Below are 21629 nucleotides of genomic sequence, written 5' to 3'. Positions count from 1 at the left end.
AACGATCACGTACGGGAGGACACGCTCGGCGAGGCTGTGGATGTGGTACGACGAATAATAGCTTGTTTCCTTCTGGGTACCCGAGGAAGCCTCTTCGGGACATCACTGATGTTGTGGGCGTAAGTGTTTTTGTACCAGTTTCTGTTTGATCTCGAGTGGAAACCTAATTGGATTTCTTGTAATCTTTGAATGAATCGTGTTTTGTTTGTTTTTACCTTCTGTTTTCTGGTTTGTCTCCAATCTTCATCTGTTGCCTTAATATCTACATTTGGTCCTCCGCTAATCTTGTGAAGAACTGTTTAATCTTTGTCTGCGACATTCTTTCGTTCTTTTCTGCTGTTCCTTTGAGGATTTAAACCTTACTGGTGGTTTTTGGTGTTTATGTAGATCTTTGTGAGGAGGTGGAGGATGAGGAGGAGGTCTCAACTTACAGACCCAGAACACGCTCAACTCCAAAGCCCTCTGCCTGCTCCACTCGAGCAGAATACAATTTTTAATACTCCCAAACCAAGAACTGCGGTGAAGCCCTGCACACCTTCTAGCAGTCGTTTATCAAAGGTTCTGCAGGACTTTGACAAGAAGAATCCGGCAGAGTCTGATATCATTACAAACCCACAGAAGAAGCTTCTCAATTCCATCGAACAGGTTGAGAAGGTTGTGTTGAAGGAGTTCAGAAAACTTAAACTTGAGAACTCCTGCACTGCAGAAAAGGTGGAAAGGGAAAGGAAGGTGCGCACGTTAATGTCAATGAGATGACTGGAGAGAGAACAACAGGCTGTGAAGGGAAGGAAGCTCAGGAGAGGAGAGAATCCTCTGATGATCTACTTTAAAATTTGAGGTTTATCGGGTAGATAGATTAGTTTCTCTCCTGTTTTGCTTTAGGCTATTAATGTCTTCTGCAGAAGGTCTGCTGTAGGATTTGTAGGCAGGCTTTGGTTCTTAAAATCATCGGCTGAGGGTCTTGACTTAGGACTAGGAGGAGGCATTGATTTGTAACAATGTAAATAGGGATGTTTCCTCTTCAATTACTCGAGAAATTCTTTGACCATGTATGATTTCTGATATCGTTCAATAAAAATTGGTGGTATCATTTGCAGCTATTTGTGGTTCAAATATGGTTTTTCCTTTACAGTGAGACAGTAGGAATTTATGTGATAGTACAATTACATTGGCAGTGCTTTGTCTCATGATGTGATTCATGGAATCATGGTCCGATGTATCATTCCAGTTTCTTTTATTTTCCTTTTTTCTTCCCTTTCTTTTTTTGCTGGTTTGCAAAATATCATTCCAGTCTTAAGATTATGGTTTAAGGCTTTTGCTGCTTAGCATGAACACTAATGGGATTGATTTTTCTTCTGTAATTTACACTTTTTTGAACTTATTGAATGTTGGCCTGACTTGAGTTAGGATCATTAGTAGACCTGAGATTTGGATATGACAGTGTTCTTAAATATTAATGGACTTCTTATTGAACTATTACGTAGCAGCTAAACATATTTGTTTTGCAGCAAATGATATTTGACAGTTGATGTTTCTCAGCTGAGATATAATCAAGAGAGTGAAAAACTTGCTAAATATGAATAAATATTGTTATATCTAGGAAAATTCTTGGAGATTCAATTTTATCTACATATAGCAAAGTGATGATACAAATAATTGTTCATTTATCACCAAATATTTCAATTGAATTCCTTAGGATCCCAATGTAATGCCCCATGCAATGGTGGTGCAAACTGTGAGCTCTCTCTGCACTCATGATGGGTCTTATGGGTTAATGCATAAACAGTGACCTCTGCGAAGACACTCCTAGCTTGGACATTTCTACTATGAATGTGATCAATGAACAGGAGGTTTTTTCAGTGTTGGATCTTTGGTCCAAAATCTTAGGTTGCATTTGGTTGCATAAATCCACAGATGGCTACTCTGTGGAATCATGATTCCAAATTAATAAAGCCGTTTGGTTGTGTAATTCCACTGGATTACAAGAATCACATGATTTCAACTTTTGTACTAAACTTGCATCATTTCTGAGTTCACCTCTATAGGTGAACTCAGATATGAATTACTGATTCCAGGCTTCATTCAAATACCATCGTCCAACTTTGAAGCAGCCAGCAGGGCTTTCCTAAATCGAAAATGTGAAAACCCCAACCTTCTTCAGCCGCTGTTGTTCCTCGACCGGCAAATTGTTGAGGCGTGACTTGGTCAGGTATGGCTTCTTCTCAAACTCTCTTTCTCGCTCTAGCCCTCTCTCTCTCTTGTTATCTGGTCTCTCTCCCTCTCTCTATGATTTAGGTTTTATTTTTTATTTTTTTTATTTTTTCAGATTTCAATTTGTGGGGAAGGTAATCCATGAGTAATCTCTCACTTGGATGGCTACTTGCATCAAAGCAGAGCTTCTCACTGGGACCTGCGAAGAGCCTCTCTCAGTTGCTGGTACGAACTCTATGCGTGCTCCCACATACCCTAACTTCTGGTTTTATTGTTATATATTTTTCAACTCAAATATATTCTCTGTCGCTGCATTTCGAATGTATTTATTGTATTAATTTGTGCTCTTCTCTAGGGCCCTAAAACATTGCCCTCCCTAATCCCCTGTTATGTGATTCCCTCTACCACTCACCCAAAAGCTGTGGTCAAGGGATTTCCCTTTACCATAGCTAAAGGAAAACTGTGTCTTTCTTTCAATTAGGGATAGATTTTATGTTATGTTGGTATGTACTATTTAGCCAATCTAGAATTCCACAAAAGATCAGGGTATGTTCTAAATAGCTGATTACAATTCCATAAGAGGAATGAGATGGATGATAGAATAGGAAATAGGAAGGAAAATACAGGATTAAGCAAGATTGATGGCTCCCAGACTTAACTAAATTTGGTAAGACCCCAAAAGTGTATATTGTGGAACTATGCACTTCAAAACAGGTAGTTACCAAATGGCCCAATATAAGAACCTCTCTGAAAGTCAGGTTTGCTCGTTTAGTTTGTGTTTCTGTGCAATACTTGAATTGGATTTTTTCAGGATTTTGTGTTAAAAATTGGTGATGAAAAGGTTTTGGTATTGCAGGCTTTCTGTAATTTATTTTATTGTTATATATCTTTTCCCTAACATTTGCACCTTTTCTTTGCTGTTGTAATTACTGGTATCTATTTCCTTGTAGAGAATTTTCACATTGGAGACCAACCCATGGACTGCTATTGTTTTTCTTTTTATTTTCTGTTTTGCAACCTTTTGGAATAATGGGAGGAGTGACAAATAAATACCTGTAAGCTTGAGGGATTAACTTGTCATCCCTCCAACCACCCTCCCCCCAAAAAAAAGAAAAAAAGAAAAAAAAAAAAGAAAGAAAAAAGGGAAACAAAAAAAAGGGTTACAGCTCTCCCCATAATTTTCCCTCTATTCTCATATATAATATAAGGGGAAAAGAAAATGGAAACTCATGGAGTACCTTACAGCTCTCCCCAAAATCTTCCCTCTATTCTCATATATATAATGAGGGGAAAAGAAAATGGAAACTCATGTAGTACCTAAGGCAGAATTTATAGTGATTCAGAATCCAGAATTCTGACTGAATGGACCTAGTTATATAAATAATGTGCAAGGGTTACAGCTCTCCCCATAATTTTTATGAATAAAAATAACTTTCTGCTGCTGGTTTCGTGGATTTCAGACCTTAGACTGCTTCGAGTAGCAGTAGTGAACCTCTGGTGGGACTCCAAGCCTGCAATGAGGTGGATTCCTGATTGGTTCTCTCTCTTCTATCTTCCTCTATTTTCTCTATCGATTTCAGGTCAGATTCTTGAACTTTCTATACCCTGCGGTTTTGTTATTCTACCAGATTATTTCAAATTTAGTTTAGTTCTTCAACTACTGGATGAGGTGGAGATTATGGAGATATATATATATATATATGGGTTTTTACAATAACCACCCCAAAATTTTTCATATTTACTATTACCCCCCCCCAAAAAAAAAACTTTGAAACAACTGTTACCCTCCCCTGTTGCATACTAATAACTAACTAGCCCCCACCGTTACAGACCTGTAACGGAGGGGGTTAGTCGTGACAGTGTGCCATTGTCACGGATTTTTTAAGACCAAAATGCCCTTTTGGGGTGGTAATTGTAAAAAACTCCGACCCCATCACCGTTCCTCCTCCTCCTCCTTCTCCTGCTGGCATCATCGATCGGGGCAGGGACCATCTTAAAGCGTGGCGAGTCTCTCGATTCAAAGAGATCGTGGACGAGGAACAACCACCACAACGCCGCTTCTTCTTCTCCTTCAACTGCAAATGTGGATCTGATCGTCTCCGGCACGGAACGGTTGGGACCGGATCCTGAGATGGCCCCCAAGCAGATCCGGATTGCAGATCTCAAGATGATTATATCTCCCGTAGCCGTCCAGTAGCCGTCCAGTCCGATGTTTACGCTGGAGCCGCCTTCTCTCTCTCCCCTTCTCCCAATAGTTTACCGCTGCCGTCTTTTTCCAAGAAGAAAGATGATCTGACGATCGTCGACGACTCCGCCACCAAAGATCTGAGGCGTCTGCTCCGCCTTGATTAGTAATTTTTATTCCAAGATTAAACTGGTATAGATCTTGATCTGGATCTAGGGTTTTTGGGTTTCGTCTCTGTCTCTCTTCTCATAATCTTCAGATCTGTTCTTCGTGGCGTATTTTTTCGTGCACACGAGATGAAGATCAGAATTATGAGACCAAAAGTAAGGGCGAAGCCTAAATATGGTATATTTATCTATCTGTTTTCATAAAACATTTGAAGGAACATGGATTGATCGATTAAAGTTTAAAGGGATTCGTTTTTAGAGAAGGAGGAAGTCTTAAAATTTCTCTGTAAATCAGTAATGTCTTGTGGAAGGAATGTGTAGTTGTTGGGGGTTGAATGTTGATTGTGAATCTTCTGCTAGGGTTTGTAATCTTCTTCTGTAATTATCTATAATCTATAAAATTATAAAGGAGTGAAAGAGACTGGGGAGGGTCTATTCTCAGTTTATCCCCTATATTAGCTTATAAGTTATAACTTTTAGAGATTGGTGATGGCATCATCGATTGGGGTGGTTGGGGTTGCAGAGGAGGAAGAAGAAGGAGAAGGAGGAGGAGGAGAAGGGATGGTGATAGGGTGGGAGTTTTTTACAATTACCATCCCAAAAGGGCATTTTGGTCTTAAAAAATCCGTGACAACGGCACACTGTCACGACTAACCCCTTCTGTTATTAGTTTGCAATAGGGGAGGGTAACAGTTGTTTCAAAATTTGGGGGAGGGGTGATAGTAAATATGAAAGATTTTGGGGTGGTAATTGTAAAAAACCCTATATATATTGATGAAATAAAAATACTTAAACTAAAACATAATGCAAGCAGTATATGACATACAGGTTGATGATATACGTTCAGTCCTAGCATAGTTTGTCAGGTTATGAGCTGGCTGTATTTGGTGTCTAGGTTGTTTTATAATATTTACAGACCCAAAAGAAACCATGAAGTTTTTAATATCAAACAAAAAGTGATAGAGTTCCTATGGCCACGGATACTATTCTTTGCAAACTAATGTCATACATAAGCAGGAGCATCACAAACTAATGTCATACAACTAGGAAGCCAAATATATCTCGGATAAAAGGGAAGGAAGCTTAGGTTAGTACATGGTTAGGGGAGTGATGGTAGGACACTTGGGCTTGGGAATCATAGAAGGTGGCTGGAGGAAAAGGACCTTGGACTGCTGAAGAGGATAAATTGCTAATTGAATATGTCAAGTTACATGGAGAGGGAAGATGGAACTCTGTTGCAAGATTTGCAGGTACCCATCTACCAAGTACTGAAAACATCTTTAGTTTCCCAACTCAATTGTCAACTCATTCAAGTTGGCTCAGTTGCACCATCTGTGCAAGTGAACAAATTATCTTCTTCCTTTTAAGTTATTTTAGCGCAATTTTGTATAATTTCCTAACTTCTTGTGCTGCACCGTGTTTGAACATTGGATTAGAGTGAAATATTTGCAGAAGAATTACAATATAGATTTACTAATTTCTTCTTTTTATTTGTTGGGTTCAGGGCTGACAAGGAATGAAAAGAGTTGTAGGCTGAGGTGGGTGAATTATTTGAGGCCCGACCTCAAGAGAGTGCAGATAACACCACATGAAGAGTATCATTCTAGAGCTTCATGCCCAATTGTGTGATATGTCAAGTTTTTAAAGGTAAGAAACTGGTCCATTATGGGATGGTTTCTTTTACTGAAGTCTCTACACTTGTTTGAACAACTAAATAAATAGACCACATAGCTGAGGAAGAATATGATATCCCCAGGTGGTCAACAATTGCTCGGAGCTTGCCAGGGAGAACCAGCAATAAGATCAAGAACTACTGGAGGACCCATTTCAAGAAAAGGGGAAATCTGCATCAGAACACTCTGAGTAGTCAAAAACTCTACTCCTTAGTTAACAACAGCTTCAGCTGCAAAAACAGCAGCTACAACAACAGCAACAAAAGCAATTCGACATGAAAAAGATCATGTCTCTACTTGAGAAAGCAGAGGGCTCAAGTGAGGCAGGAGATGGATTCCATGTATTCCAACTCCTCTGATGAGCAATGCCTACTCTCTTTCATGTTCAATAGTGATGCCTCGCACCAGAGACTTTGAATGATGACATTCTGTGGGGAGGCCTGTGGAGCATAGATGAAAACCATGCCAACATAGATGCAGCATTTGCAACCAGCAAACCAAGTTTCCCAAGTCTTCTGACCTCCTCCTATTGACCAAATTTTGAGTTACTTAACAACTCTTCGCTTTCTCAGTGAACAAACATCAATTTGCCATTTTTTCCAGAAACTCATCGGGAAATCAAACCTGAAGCCGTAGCTGGCTTGTTCAAATGAACAAGTGTTCTTTAGGTAAAAAGGTTAGGGCTGTTTTGAATGAATTTAATTTCAGGTTGTGACTTATTCAAGCAGTGGTAGTAATAAAGCTCTCTGGATTTATAACAATCTACCCAACTTCCGCATTATTCAGGCCAAACCATCTGATATTGATCCACTTCCCCACTAAAACATTGTGAGACATCTTATTCTGCAATGAGGCTGTCGATGAGCCAGCTAATCCTGTGTACTTTAGACCAGGCCAAATTATATGATAGTTGGACAAAAAATTGGCCGATGGGCCTCCTAAGCTTAGATTTCATGCCCAAATAACCACCCAGCAAGTCCAGGCCTGAAATTGATGTTGTTAATCAGGTTGATGAAAGTCCCTCCCAGCCTAACTATGAAGGTCTATTGGCCGAGGCCCACGCCAAATCCTCTTAAGCTCATGATAGGTGTGCAGCTGGCTCAGAAACTCAACTGTATTCGGGGCTTACATTGATGCACTGACTATAGAATTGAGGGGCCAACCTGGGATGTGGCCTAGGCAATGAGTAAGTTATAAGTATATCTTGGAAACCTTGGCCATGTCAAATGCTGGTTAAAAAAAAAATCTACATTACTTCAGCTATCTAAATAAGGATTTTTTGTTGCCTCTTTCTTATAATCCTCAGGTTAAATGATCGGCAACATAGCCGAGCCCCCCATGGTCAGACATATGGTTGAGCTCTCCATTCTCGGCCACGCAGTTGAGACCTCCAACGTCAGCTGTGCGATTGAGATTTCTGTCCTCGGCCCATCCGCCTAGATCACTATGGTCGGTAGTTCAGACAACCTAGTGGGAGTCATCAACCTGGCCGACTACTCCGGTATTAGCCATAGGGCTGAAATCCTGAGCCGAGCTGAGCTCTCATGTTGCACGATAACATCTACATGAGTCATGGGGCCACATCAGCACTCCCCAACATTCACGAGATATGCTGAGTTAGCTAGATCCGATCACTATCCAATGACGAAACCGTCTTGCACTCAAATAAGGACTCTTGCCCAGTGAAGAGTCAACTTCCAAATATAACTCTCACACTCCTACTCTAAGTGGATGAGTCCAGCAAAAAATAGAACTCTTGCCATACGAGGACTCTTCTCCACCGCCCCATTCTCACTCTATAAATACTCAAGTATAAAGCTCAAACGCTCATATCATTTTTCACTAAGTTGAATCGTTGTTGCTTTGGAGACCTGACTTAAGCATTGGAGAGTCCTTGGCCAAAGTCACACCGGCTCTCTTGTGCTAACTCGATTTTTGCAGGCTCATCCGTGGGCAAACCGGGCGATAGAGGTTTTCAGACGCAACACCAACAACGACGACCACCACCTCATTAGGGAAGAATCCTCCATCGCTTTTGGTTTAGAGTTGATTTGGGAAAGATGGGTGATAGGAGAATTTCTTCACCTACCACTAAAATATATATTGGCTTGGGAAAATTTCTTTAAAAAAAAGGCCTAATTTTAATGCTGAATTTTCATTACTTGAGCCCATTTGTTAAAAATATTATAAAAAAATTATTTACGCATAAGTAGTTACCAAACTTATTTTTCATTCTACAATCTATTGTGTTTAGTAGTTACCAAACAGTTTTCATTTTTTGATCAGAATGGTTTTTAGTAATGATTTTGTAAGGGCCTCTTTGGTATCACTTTTCATTTTCATTATAACCTATTTACAAAAAGTCATTAATAAAACTCATTTTTGATAAAAATGAAAAACTGTTTAGTGGCTACTAGACATAAAAGAATATAAAATGAGAAACCGTTTGGTAACTACCTATGTGTAAATAATTTTCATAACATTTTTTAATTGGTGGGTGAAGAGATTCTCTCTTCACCATCTTCTTCCCCAAATCAACTCTAAACAGTAAAAATGAAGAAAAAACAGTGGACCATGGATTCCTTGCTGCTACACTCCATGCCAGTGCAAGATGATATGTACAGGTGGCCCTAGAAATTGCCCATTGACAGTTAAGACTTGCTCGGTGCTACACAGACTGTTATATGAAGTGTCAGTAATCTTCGACCCAGCTGACTGTAGGTGCCGCGAACAATGTTGTTGAGCAAAATAGTAGCAGCTCAGGGGATGCAGTAGTGTCGTGAGTGTTAGAATTTTAGTTCTAATAAAATTTCATATGGACATAATTAAATCCCTAAACCAGGCTAATTAGGGTTTTGGTCTAATAAAGTGGGGTCATTAATTATATTAGAAGTCTAATGTGGACTGGCTTAGTGTGGGCCAGATAGATTCCTATTGGGACTGTGATGAGTCAGACCCTATAGGGATTACTATATAAGGAGAGCTAGGTCCCCCCTCTACCCATAACAACTAATTATTCTCAATCACTATTGAGGAGTGCATTCTGGAAAGAGAGGGAGATATTCAGTGTTCATCATCCCTGCGCATACGGTATTCTCATCAGGCCAGTTACTTTGGGAATAGAGGGGAAGCACCTAGATCTTTGTTCTTTATTTTTCGCTGCGATCATCATCACTATGGATGCGAAAGAAGGTTGGTGGTTCTATCCCTATTTTCTATTATTTATTTGATTGTGTTCTTGAACGCCTTATGGAGATCCTAGCTTTTGGGATTTTATCCCTATTCGGATCGATTTATTCTAACATGTGGTATCAGAGCCTCCATAGATCCGTTCTTGAATCTATATGGATTCAAAATAATAGAACATAATAAGGGAATCGAAACTTTTTCGATTCGAATCAAGTTTTTTAGGGTTTTTTCAGTTTTCCAAAAAACCCTTACGGACACTGGCATTCTGCCTGCTTTTTTTTTTGGGCGAAAGTCAAATCTGATCACATGGGGGCGTAGAGCTCGAAAAATCAATAATTTTGGCGGGTGGATTGCCGCCGGCGGCCGCCGGACTCTCCCTCACGCGCCGCCGACAACGGCGGGTGATCTCACTCGCCGTCAGGTTTTAAAAAAAAAAAAAAAAGGGTGTTTCTGGGGTTTTACTATCGTGTGCCCTTAACATGTATAAAAGTTACTAACGTGCGCCCCCGGGTCGGGTTGACCCGTTTTCGGACCCGAAGACCCGACTAGTGATCCGTTTCGGGTTGACCCAAAAATGGTTGGACTGGGTTGGGTGGACCAGTATCTGAACCGGGTTTACTTCAGGAATTGACTTGGTTTGGTTGGACCGGTTTGACCATTCGGACCGGTCAAACCAGTACAGTCAACCATTTTGGGCTGAAAACTTTGACCGGACTTTTTGGGGACTACGAGACTCCGTTTGGGGTCTCATTTTTTGCGTTGGCTCTGTTTTTCTGTGCTCTACACAGTGGTGCCCTTTGTTTTGATCAGATATGTATATTTTAAATATTTTTGGTATTCTTTTGATGCATGCCCTTTTATGCAATTTATCGATTCGTTCTATTGGGAACCGAACCAATTTCTGAATTGCTGGAATACCTACCTTGATGAACAGAATTATTATTATTTTTGTGTTAATTTTAAGACATTTAAAGCCCCTTGAATTATAAAATAACACATTGTTTAAGGATGTAAGTAATTTTGGAAAATCCTGAAAGAGGGTTTCATGTTTTCGACAGGATGCAGCTGCCAAAGCGACCTTCCTAGTTGGATTTGTGAAACACCGGTCTTATACAGTTGTGGGATGTCCTTCAACTCTGATGTGTGGTCATACACCCAAAGGTGGTGGTCATGTATTGGTACTTGAAGGGGTACATATACAGTATGCATGTGAATAGGTAGACCCTAGAATTCTGCACACCCAAAGGTGGTGGATTTTGAAAGTTGAGCTGTATTCCCATGGCCACTGGTATTTAGGGATTTTTATAATTGCATATTTAGAATTCAGCCCAAAGGTGTTTTCACAATGATGTGTGTAAAATTCTCATTAGCTTATAAAGTTTTCAAGCTGTACTTGCATCATTTTAATTAGTATACTGTTCATTGTTTAAATTTTCAGTCACCTTCTTTGTTAATAATAACAAGGTTACTATTGAGCTCCTCACTAGGTCAAACTTTAAGAAGTGGAAAGAGGATATTATGTTTGCTATGGAAATGACAGATGTGTACGCGTCCCCTGTTATGGATACACCAATGGAACTAACTGCTGATAGGACTGAGGATGAAAAGTTTGTGCATGCTGCATGGCAAAAGAGTAATCGACTCAGTATACTGTCCATAAAGAGGTCGATACCGGAACACCTAAAAAGTGGTATGCTTGAGAAATGTACTGCCAGGGAATTGCTAGATGCAATTTCCAAGAGATACAAAGTTTCATCGAATGCTGAGATTGGGACACTTCTGCAAGGGTTATTTAATATGGAATATGATGGTTCTGGGGGTGTTAGGGATTACATTATTAGGATGGTTGATTACCAAACTAAACTCAAGGCCTTAGACATTCCTCTTCCAGATGCCCTAATTGTTCATCAAGCCTTAAATACCCTACCTTCTGAATTTGGAATCATAAAAACCAACTACATTTTCCAAGATGGAGTCTGGAGCATTAATGACCTAATTTCTAGGGTTGTGTCTGAGGAAGAGAAACTGAAGAAAGAGAAAAAGCCTACTGCCCTGTTTACTTCCAAAGTCCGTAAGAGTAAAAAGTCTAAAAATCATACTCATAAGTGAGCCAATAAACAGTCCGATCAGACTAACAATTTGGGACCTAAGAAAGACTCTTTGAAGAAAGAGAGTGATAGCTGCTTCTTTTGCAAGAAGAAGGGTCACATGAAGAAGGACTGCGATAAATACAAGGCTTGGTTACTCAAGCCCAAGCAGCCATTAGGTAATGATTCTTTGGCTTTTGTTTGTGAATCCAATCTATCAGAAGCCCCACCCAGTTCTTGGTGGCTAGATAGCGGTGCAATTAACTATGTTGCTTTTACCATACATGGGTTCATAAATCGGAGGAGGCCAAACAAGGATGAATAAAGGCTGGTCGTAGGAAATGATGGACATTCTGACGTAGAGTTCGTGGGAGATGTCATTTTATTATTAGATTCTGGTTTTAAATTGACTTTAAAGAACACTTTTTATGTACCGTCCTTTAGGCGGAATTTAATTTCGGTTTCAGTTTTGGACATTAGTGGTTTCTATTTTGAAATAAAGAATACTATGGTTAATTTATTTTTTAATTCAACTAAAGTTGGTTCCTGCATTATGTCCAACGAATTATACAGATTGTGTTTGTCTTCCACTGATATCTACGTCTCCTGTAATGTTGAAACTGTTGTTTCTAAAAGACCCTTACCTAAAGAACGGTCTTTCACAGTGTGGCATAAGAGGCTATGTCATATTTCTAAGGCAAGAATGGAAAGGCTGATAAAGTCTAACATCCTGCCTACTCTCGAAAGTGATCTAGAAACTTGTGTAGACTGTTGTAAGGGAAAGATGATCAAAATAAAGAAGAAAACTGCAGTCCGTAGTTCTGACCTGTTAGAGGTCATTCACACTGACATTAGTGGTCCCTATTCAGCCACATTGTGTAAAAAATTTTATTTCATCACTTTTACAGACGACTATTCCTGATATGGATACCTGTACTTAATTAAAAAAAAATCTGAATCTCTTGACAAGTTCAAGATTTTTAGGACTGAAGTTGAGAAACAGTTAGGGAAAGTTATTAAAATTGTTAGATCTGATCGTGGGGGTGAGTATTATGGTAGACATGGCGATGCTGGACAGCTTAAAGGCTCGTTTGCCAAATACCTTGAGGATTCTGGATTAGTTAGTCAGTTTACTATGCCAGGAAGTCCTGAACAAAATGGGGTCGCCGAAAGGCGTAACCGTACCCTTATGGACATGGTGAGGAGTATGGTTAGTAGGACAAATTTACCTAAATTCTTATGGGGTGAAGCCTTGAAAACTGCTCTTTATATCCTTAACCGTGTACCAACTAAAGCCGCTCCTCTTACGTCTTTTGAGTTGTGGACCGGCCGTAAACCCAGTTTAAACCATCTTAGAGTTTGGGGGTGCCCTGCAGAAGTGAAGTTGTATAATCCGACTTTAAACAAGTTGGATCCCAAGACTACTTGTTGCTACTTTGTCAGCTACCCAGATCATTCGAAGGGATATAAATTTTATAATCCCTATGGAGGCACTAGGATTGTGGAGTCACAGACAGCGAAGTTTTTGGAATTTGATGTGGCCGAAAAGAATGACTGTTCTCAGACTGTTCAAGATAGTCACATGGTTGGTACATCGGTACCTATTCTTCTACCTATTCAGACGGATGTGGGGCATACTGTGCCATTGGTTACACCTGCTGGAGTTCAGGAGCCTAATATTGATACCGTCCCCGACATTCAAGTAGCACCTGATGAGATTCCTCTTATTCAGGATGCGGTTGAGGATCCTATCATTGATGCAGTTCCAGCTGAGATTCCTCAGAATCAGGTTGAGGCAATAGTGGCACCATTACGGAGATCCACCAGGGAGAGAAGGTCAGCTATATCACCTATCTATGAGTCTCTCTGGGAGAACATGACTATGACATTGATTGTGTAGTCGATCCAGTTACTTATTCAGGCATTGTTTCTAGTCCTCAGTCAGATTTGTGGATAGATGCGATGAGAGATGAAATGCAATCGATGAAACATAATGATGTTTGGGAGCTTGTTGATTTACCTAAAGGTTGTAAGCCCATTGGCTGCAAATGGGTGTATAAAACCAAAAGAGATTCTAAAGGAAAAGTTGAGAGGTTTAAAGCCAGACTGGTAGCCAAGGGATTCACTCAGAGAGAGGGAGTAGACTATAATGGGACCTTTTCTCCAGTCTCCTCGAAGGATTCTTTCAGGGTGATCATGGCATTGGTAGCTCATTTTGATATGGAGCTGCATTAGATGGATGTTAAAATCGCTTTTCTCAATGACAATCTTGATGAGGAAGTCTATATGGTTCAGCCTGAGGGTTTTGCAGTGGATGATTCAGATCATCTTATGTGTAGACTCAAGAAGTCTATCTACGGTCTCAAACAAGCTTCTAGGCAGTGGTATCTGAAATTTGACAGTGTTGTGACTTCGTTTGGTTTTATGGAAAACAAAGTGGATCAGTGTATATATCACAAGGTCAGTGGGAGCAAATTCTATTTTCTCATTCTGTATGTGGATGACATCCTGCTTGCAAGCAGTGACCTAGGGATGTTGCATAATACAAAGCAACTTTTATCTAGGGAATTTGACATGAAGGACCTTGGTGAAGCCTCTTTTGTTCTTGGGATTGAGATCCATAGGGATCGTTCTCGCCGTTTATTAAGTCTTTCTCAGAGGGCTTATGTTGATCGTGTTCTGGAGAGGTTCAGTATGCTGGATTGCAAACTTGAGAATGTTCCTATTCTCAAGGGTGACAAACTGAGTTCGACACAGTGCCTGAAAAATGAAGCTGAGAGGGATGAAATAAAGAAGGTGCCTTATGCTAGCGCACTTGGTAGTATCATGTATGCTCAGGTCTGTACCAGACCGGATATTGCTTTTGTGACGGGACTTCTTGACAGATATTAGTCAGATCCTGGTCTTAGCCACTGGGTTGCTGCCAAGAAAGTATTGAGGTACTTGAAGGGGACAAGAGATTATATGCTGACTTACAGACACGTTTCTGAACTCAAACTAGTGGGGTATACAGACTCTGACTTTGCTGGCTGTGAGGATGATAGGAAATCCACATCAGGTTATGTTTTCTTGATGGCAGGAGGGGTAGTATCATGGAAGAGTAAAAAACAGACATTGGTGACCACTTTGACTATGCAAGCAGAGTTTGTAGCATGCTATGGGGCTGCTACTCAGGCTATTTGGCTCAGAAATCTCATAAAGGAGTTGACCATTGTAGATTTTGTGGATAGACCCATCCAGATATACTGTGATAACAGCTCTGCTGTGTTGGTTATAAACAACAATAAAGGACTTAGAGGGTCTAAACACATGGAGGTCAAGTATTTGACCATAAAGGAGAGAGTAAAGGAAGGTGACATTGCAGTGGAGCATATTAGTACAGATGATATGATTGCAGATCCCCTAACCAAAGGTCTTCACCCTTGTGTTTTTGAGAGACATGTCATGAGCATGGGCTTAGTTGCATCATGGGATGTGGTTAGTTAGTGGGACTTTGTTTTATTTTGCTTCATTGTAATTTAAAGTTTCTTTTCATCTGTATTTTTACCTTATGGTAAACTTTGATTTATATATATATCAGGTGTCATTGCATGCAGTTTCTTTTAAACACATGAGTGTTTTATTTATTGACATGATGTATATATTTCTGATTTTAAAGTCTTAAGGAATGTGTTAACCTTAAGCAAGGCTGGAGCATTAAGTTGTTAGCCTAAAGGTATGTCTTGTAACACATAAAGTATAACTCGAGTTATTTCTGATGAGACATACAGATTCATTAGAATCACAAAGTTTATTTCTCTAGTGAGCCTGTGCCATTTAAAGAAGAGAAATTTTGGACTGATAAGTGGATAATACATAAGGAATCACTATGTGAGTATTATCTTATTGCCACACTACTACATTGCATCCATGTTAGTAGAGTTGGGGGCTCTCGTGACCATTGAAGACTCTGTGTCGCTTGATCATAGATGCAGTTATCGCCATGATTCGGTGTCTAAAACTCTATGGGATAGGATTGACTTTCTAATATGACCTCTAGACCAATTTATTTTAAAAATTGTGCACATAAAGTTTTCTTAAAGAGTTGTTAGCCTGTGATTTGTTTTGGTCAAAACTGTTTTAAATCTTTTTAAAAATAAAGAATTTAATATAAGTCCAAGTGGGAGAATGTTAAAATTTTAGTTCTAATAAAATTCCATATGGACATAATTAAATCCCTAAACCAGGCTAATTAGGGTTTTGGTCTAATAAAGTGGGGTCATTAAGTTATATTAGAAGTCTAATGTGGACTGGCTTAGTGTGGGTCAGATAGATTCCTATTGGGACTGTGATGAGTCAGACCCTATAGGGATTACTATATAAGGAGAGCTAGGTCCTCCCTCTACTCATTTCAACTAATTATTCTCAATCACTATTGAGGAGTGCATTCTGGAAAGAGAAGGAGATATTCAGTTTTCATCATCCCTGCGCATACGGTATTGTCATCAGGCCAATTACTTTGGGAATAGAGGGGAAGCACCTAGATCTTTGTTCTTTATTTTCCGTTGCGATCATCATCACTATGGATCCGAAACAAGGTTGGTAGTTCTATCCCTATTTTCTATTATTTATTTGATTGTGTTCTTGAACGCCCTATAGAGATCCTAGCTTTTGAGATTTTGTCCCTATTCGGTTCGATTTATTCTAACAATGAGGTCCTTGGGGAAAGAAGAACTAAACAAGCGAAGAAGGCAAAACACCGAAAGAGGGGAAATCTCACGACAAAAGAAAAATAAACAAGAGACAAATGGTGCAGACCCGCCCACATCTGAAAATGAAGTTGTGAACTAAAATAATGGAGAATCTGACAGTCAAAAGGAGAAAATGCTGCCGATTTCAGTTTCTTCATGGGATTAAAATAAAAAAGAAGATAAAGGTTGGAGAAATGAAATATGAGATGGGGGGTGCAAGTAGAGATTTTGCAGAGATGAGAATAACGAAAGCTGGGCAGAGGTCCATGCGAAGAAGATGGGTCGACACGAGATTGATTGTCTCCAGTTTGTGGAGGCTGCAGAGGGAAACAGTTATGAGGGCAGCGGCTTGTTGGAAGGGTCATGCCATGCTTCTAAGAGTTTTTTTTTTTTTTTTTTGGGACCGGTTTGAGACAGCAGTTCTTAAGCCCTCAACCTGAGGCATGCCCCAAAATGGACCTCAACACAGGGCACGACTCAAGAGAATTGCAGAGATAATCACCGAGAAGAGAGGCTCTGGTGCTGGCAAGAAATACCGGTACCAGGATCAGGGTGTCGATTAGGCATTGGCTCTGATATCTCTAATAGCAGTAATTTTCCTTTGAGCTTCGACCTCGGTTTGAAGTGGTGCTTGGTAGGAACCGATAAGTCCTGGTGTTACGAAAGAGCACCCGAAATTTCAGGTTGAACCATGCATGAAAGAGGGAGTTTGATAGACTGAAGCGTGTTGGGCTTCTACTGGATTTAGTGGCTCCTGGTTTACGGAAGGAGGAAGAAGAAGAAGATGATGAAGAACGAAGAGTTTTTCTAAAATCAAAACAAAATGTCTATTTTACCTTCACTTATTTTGCCTTACAAGCACGTGCTCATTAATTGATCGAAAAATAAAAGAAAATGAATTTTTGGTCATAATCTATAATGGATGCTTGAGTTATCATTTTGGGGAGTGTTTTCTATTATTTTGATGTTTTGTAAATAGAAATAGGGTCCATAAATTGTACCAAACACTTGTAAAAACGTTTATGTGCCAGAAAATGAAAATGAAAAGTGATATCAAAGAGGCCCTAAATAGGCCAAAATGAAAATAAAAAATGATACCTAAGCGCTTCTTTGGTATCATTTTTCCTGTTCATTTTCTGACGCATAAACGTTTTTACAAGTTTTTAGTACAATTTATGGATCCTATTTCTATTTACAAAACATCAAAATAATTGAAAACACCCCCAAAATGATAATGGATTCATGGCCAAAAATTCATTTTTAGTCATTTTCTCGGTACTTTAATGAGCATGTGCTTATAAAGGTCCCAAAATCGAGGGTAAACTAGTCATTTCCTCCTTTAAATAGAAAGCTAACCCCACTAGAATTTCAATGCAGATCGTCTGCGGCCTAGCTGTCCGTAGCAGCCAGCGTGGCGCAGACTGGGGCGCACGTGCAATGACTGCCTTACCCCTGCCCAACGCCTTGCCCGAGCGGGGGCAAGGCAATCATTGTGCGCGGAGCCCTGTCACGTCGCACAAGGTGCTATGGGCAGCTGGGCCGTAGGAGATCTGAATCTCTAGAATTTTTATCCTCTGCAGTACAGCACGGTGTGCTGTGCGCATCGTGCGGCGCAACAAAGATCATGTGGCACAGTGGGCCCCACATGGCACACATGGCCTTTGCTGCACCGCACGATGCGCACAACGCACCGTGCTGTACTGCAGAGGATAATGATTCACCCCCAAGTCTTATCATATACGGGTTCCTGGACCGGTGCGGTTCCCTAGTGCCTCTCACAAGAGGGTGGACCCCACTCAAGCAAAGTGTTCGATCAGGTACCCCGGGTGGGTCCCACCCCCTCTTGTGAGAGGCACTAGGGAACCGCACCGATCAAGGAACCATAGACGAAAACGATTCAATTCGCCCCACTCCCCCTCTTCCTCTTCCTTCTCTTGGGTGCTGCCTCAAGCTGTATCTAATTCCGCTCCCTTATTCCCAGCCTCCTATCCTTTATCCTTTTTTTATTCTTATGCTCATGCTTCTTCTTCTCCTCGTCTTTATGTCTCTTCCTCCCCCTGCTGTCCTTCTCCTTCTCCTTCTCAGGTTCCCTCCGGCGTCGTCGACGTTTCTCCTTCTTAAGTTCCCTCTCCCTACGTTTTCTCTTTTTTAACCCTACCCGCTTGCTTTACCTCACACTTTCTCTTATTCTATTAGCACCCATCACCATCACCTTTCTTTCTAATAATGACAGATTATAGGAATGTTGTTTCATTTGGGTTGATGGGTAGCAGGACCGATGTTTGTGGTCACAAAAAGACCAATGCAGGGGCGTGGTAGAGAAATTATTCCACTGTGGTTTATTACTTGGGGCCTCTTGCACGCGAATTGCTTGATGTGAGGGCTGAATGACTGTGGTTGTAGAGGGAGGGTAAAGCTCGGCTAGGTTTCGATTCAAGAAGAAAAAGAAAAAGAAAAGAAAAAGAAAAATAATAAGAAGAAGAAGATGGAGAAGAAACCAGGTGAAGAAAACGATAAGTATAAAAACGGTTCCAGATTGGAGAGGAAGATAGGTGAAGAGATGCCTTCTTCATCTCCCACCAATAAAAACGGTTTCATTTTTTATTTTTTCATAAAAAATTTGTTTTCAGTAATGATTTTTTTAAATAAGAAAAGAGAAAAGTTTTTTTACAGAACTGTGTAAGTCGTAGATGTGGATGTGAGAGGGTTTCTCACAAAGAGTTGGAAAAATCATAAATCCCCATCCATTAATTAATGCCTTGAAACGCCCATCTTCTCACATACACGATTTACACGACAATGTATGAATACTTTTTCCATAAAAAAAAAAACAAAATAAAAAATGATATCAAAGAGACCCCAAATAATAAACCAGTCTGTTTTTATTTGACCAAAATACCCTCATCTTCCCCAAATCGTTTTACCGTCCCTCTCTTTATGGTGATCGATCCCATTGGTGAGATGGTTCAATAAAGAAGTGAGTGTATCATACCAGCCATTCTCTCTCAACATATGGCAAAAACAATAATCAAATCCTATAGATAACACAAATTTCAATCCAACGGCAACATGAAAATCTCCTTCCCTGTTATCATACTTGCCAGAAATTAGAATTTTGATTTTCAGACCCAGGTACCATAAATCTCTAATGCTTCTCCTGCCTCCCTTAACCACTCCAAAGAAAAGAATAATGAAATTGGGGTTTAGGACGTGAACTAGAGAAGCAACAACCGGAGGAACTTCCGGAATTCTTATTTTTCTATTCACCTCTTGATGCTCTAGCTACTGTTGCAATTAGGAGTGAGAGTCGTCCTCCAGTTAGGATTGGAGTTCAGTGGTTGCTCCCTTGTCCGTGTTGATGCCGGCGAAGGATCGAAGCAAAGCGGCTATTGACCTCGGGGAAAGAAGATAGAGAGGATAAAGAGTAGGTAGATGAAAAAAAAAAGAGTTGCAGGAGCCCTAATCCTTAATCCTGTAACCGATAGAGAGACAGAACAAGGGAGGCAACCAGAGAGGGAGGGAGAAAGATTCGGGATGAGGCAAACCAGGGATAGGGTTTCTAGTTGAGAGAGAGAGTGAACAGTGGCAACGGCCATTGATGGGCTCGGAGATATGGGAGGAGAGGAGGAAGGAGGCCACATCGGCTATGGATGGAGAATGGAAGAGAAATAGGGGTTTCCCCTAACCCTACATCGTAAAGGGTTCAAGAATCCTAATAATTATAAAAAAAAAAACATGAAGTAATTGTAGGAGCCCTACCCTAAACCTCCCGCCTGTGAGGATGTCGTTAATGGCAATTCTCGAGGAGACGGACAGGGAATGTAATCACATCTTCTCTTTTTCTCAAACCTTAAATCATTTAGGGGAGATTTTTTCAAACCCTAAATAATTTAGAGAAAATGGAGGCAATTTGGTCAAATAAAACATAGTTTTTACATTTAACATCTTCAATTAATGGACTAGGTGTTTTTGTTATTTAGTTTGGCAAGTAGGGGAGGTACGTCAAATTTTCCAAACCTCACAGATGAAGGAATAATTAAATCATACCTTAGGGTAAGTACATCCGTACATGAAATTTTCCCAAATGTGATAACGTATCTGTCCTATTTATCAGATAGAGAGAGAGAGAGATAGAGAGATTACAGGTTATAATAAAAACTAAAATACCCTACAATGAGAGGACCTCCACACTAGACTAAATTTTCATGGAATCAAAAGCTCCTGAAAAAAGACAATAAAATAGGAGAATACCATGTTGTACAAGTACAATGAGGGGGGTGGGGGACCATTAGAATGTGGATACTTGTCTGCCCTTCTTATCATTAGATAATAGTTAGGTCACAAAGAACCAAGGAAGATAGCTCTTCAGCTGATTTTCTTGCTTGGAAGGCTCTGTCTACTGCGCGTATGATAGTTTGACTGAATTCCTCTCCGTGGTTGATTGAACTATGTAATTCATCGATTACGTGTTTCACGCGCAATGAATAAGACTATCTTTTACCAAAAAAGAAAAAAAAGAACCAAGGAAGAGAGCAAAAGAGAGAGAGAGAGAGAGAGAGAGAGAGAGAGAGAGAGAGAGAGAGAGAGAGAGACGTTATAATAAAAACTAAAATACCATCACACTAGACTAAATTTCATGGAATAAAAAATTCCTGAAAAAAAGGCAATAAAATAGGAAAATACCATGTTGTATAAATGCAATGGGGGGGGTTGGGTGGGGGGACCATTAGAATGTGGATACTTATCATTAGATAATGGTTAGGTCAGAATTAAGAACCAAAGAAAAGAAAGAAAATAACATGTTTATGCTTTAATAATTAGCATTGAGTCAACCTAAGACCATATCTTCAAAGTTTCTATAATCACCCTTCAATGTTGAAAACTAATTCTCTTGAAGCCCCAATGGAGATGGATTGCAGACATGATCGGCATTGAAAAAAGGGATATTATAATGTGTTCCTTTTTATATTCTTTGATATCATCACCCAATATTAATAGAATACCAGGGGGGATTTAGTCGGCCTAAAGTCATACCCCTCCTGTCTCCAAAAAAAAATAATATTAATAGAATACCATAGAAATCAATTCATCTTAAAAATAAAATAATGAAAAAAGAAATTATGCATGACAAAAGAATTCACACTTAAAAGCATACTTTAAGATGTCTAATCAACATTTTTTTTTTTTAAATCGTGATCTTTAGACCTTCATAAACAAAATAAAACTAACTTATTTATCAAGAAAAAAAAAAAAGATTTCTACCAAAAAAAAGAAAAAGAAAAAAAATAAAGTAAAAATAAATATCTAATCTTCGGTTTCACTTATAAGTTTACATAGCGCATGCTCATGGAAGACATATGAGTGGTTAAGGAAAGTAGTTAGGAATC

At 39.8% G+C, this 21629-nt stretch overlaps 1 long non-coding RNA gene and 1 pseudogene across 1 annotated transcript; both read left to right on the top strand.

Annotated features, from left to right (window-relative positions):
* LOC122659789 lies at positions 1-19871 on the top strand. The gene is made up of 4 exons (XR_006332548.1): positions 1-113; positions 655-657; positions 4072-4080; positions 19862-19871. It is a non-coding gene; the product is annotated as an uncharacterized LOC122659789 (long non-coding RNA).
* On the top strand, positions 5579-6778 carry LOC122659778 (annotated as a pseudogene).
* Positions 19872-21629: the final 1758 nt, after the last annotated feature.

This window comes from Telopea speciosissima, chromosome 1 (genome assembly GCF_018873765.1).
Source record: "Telopea speciosissima isolate NSW1024214 ecotype Mountain lineage chromosome 1, Tspe_v1, whole genome shotgun sequence".
In the NCBI taxonomy this organism is placed as follows: domain Eukaryota; kingdom Viridiplantae; phylum Streptophyta; class Magnoliopsida; order Proteales; family Proteaceae; genus Telopea; species Telopea speciosissima.
This window is presented reverse-complemented; position numbering and strand designations above follow the sequence as displayed.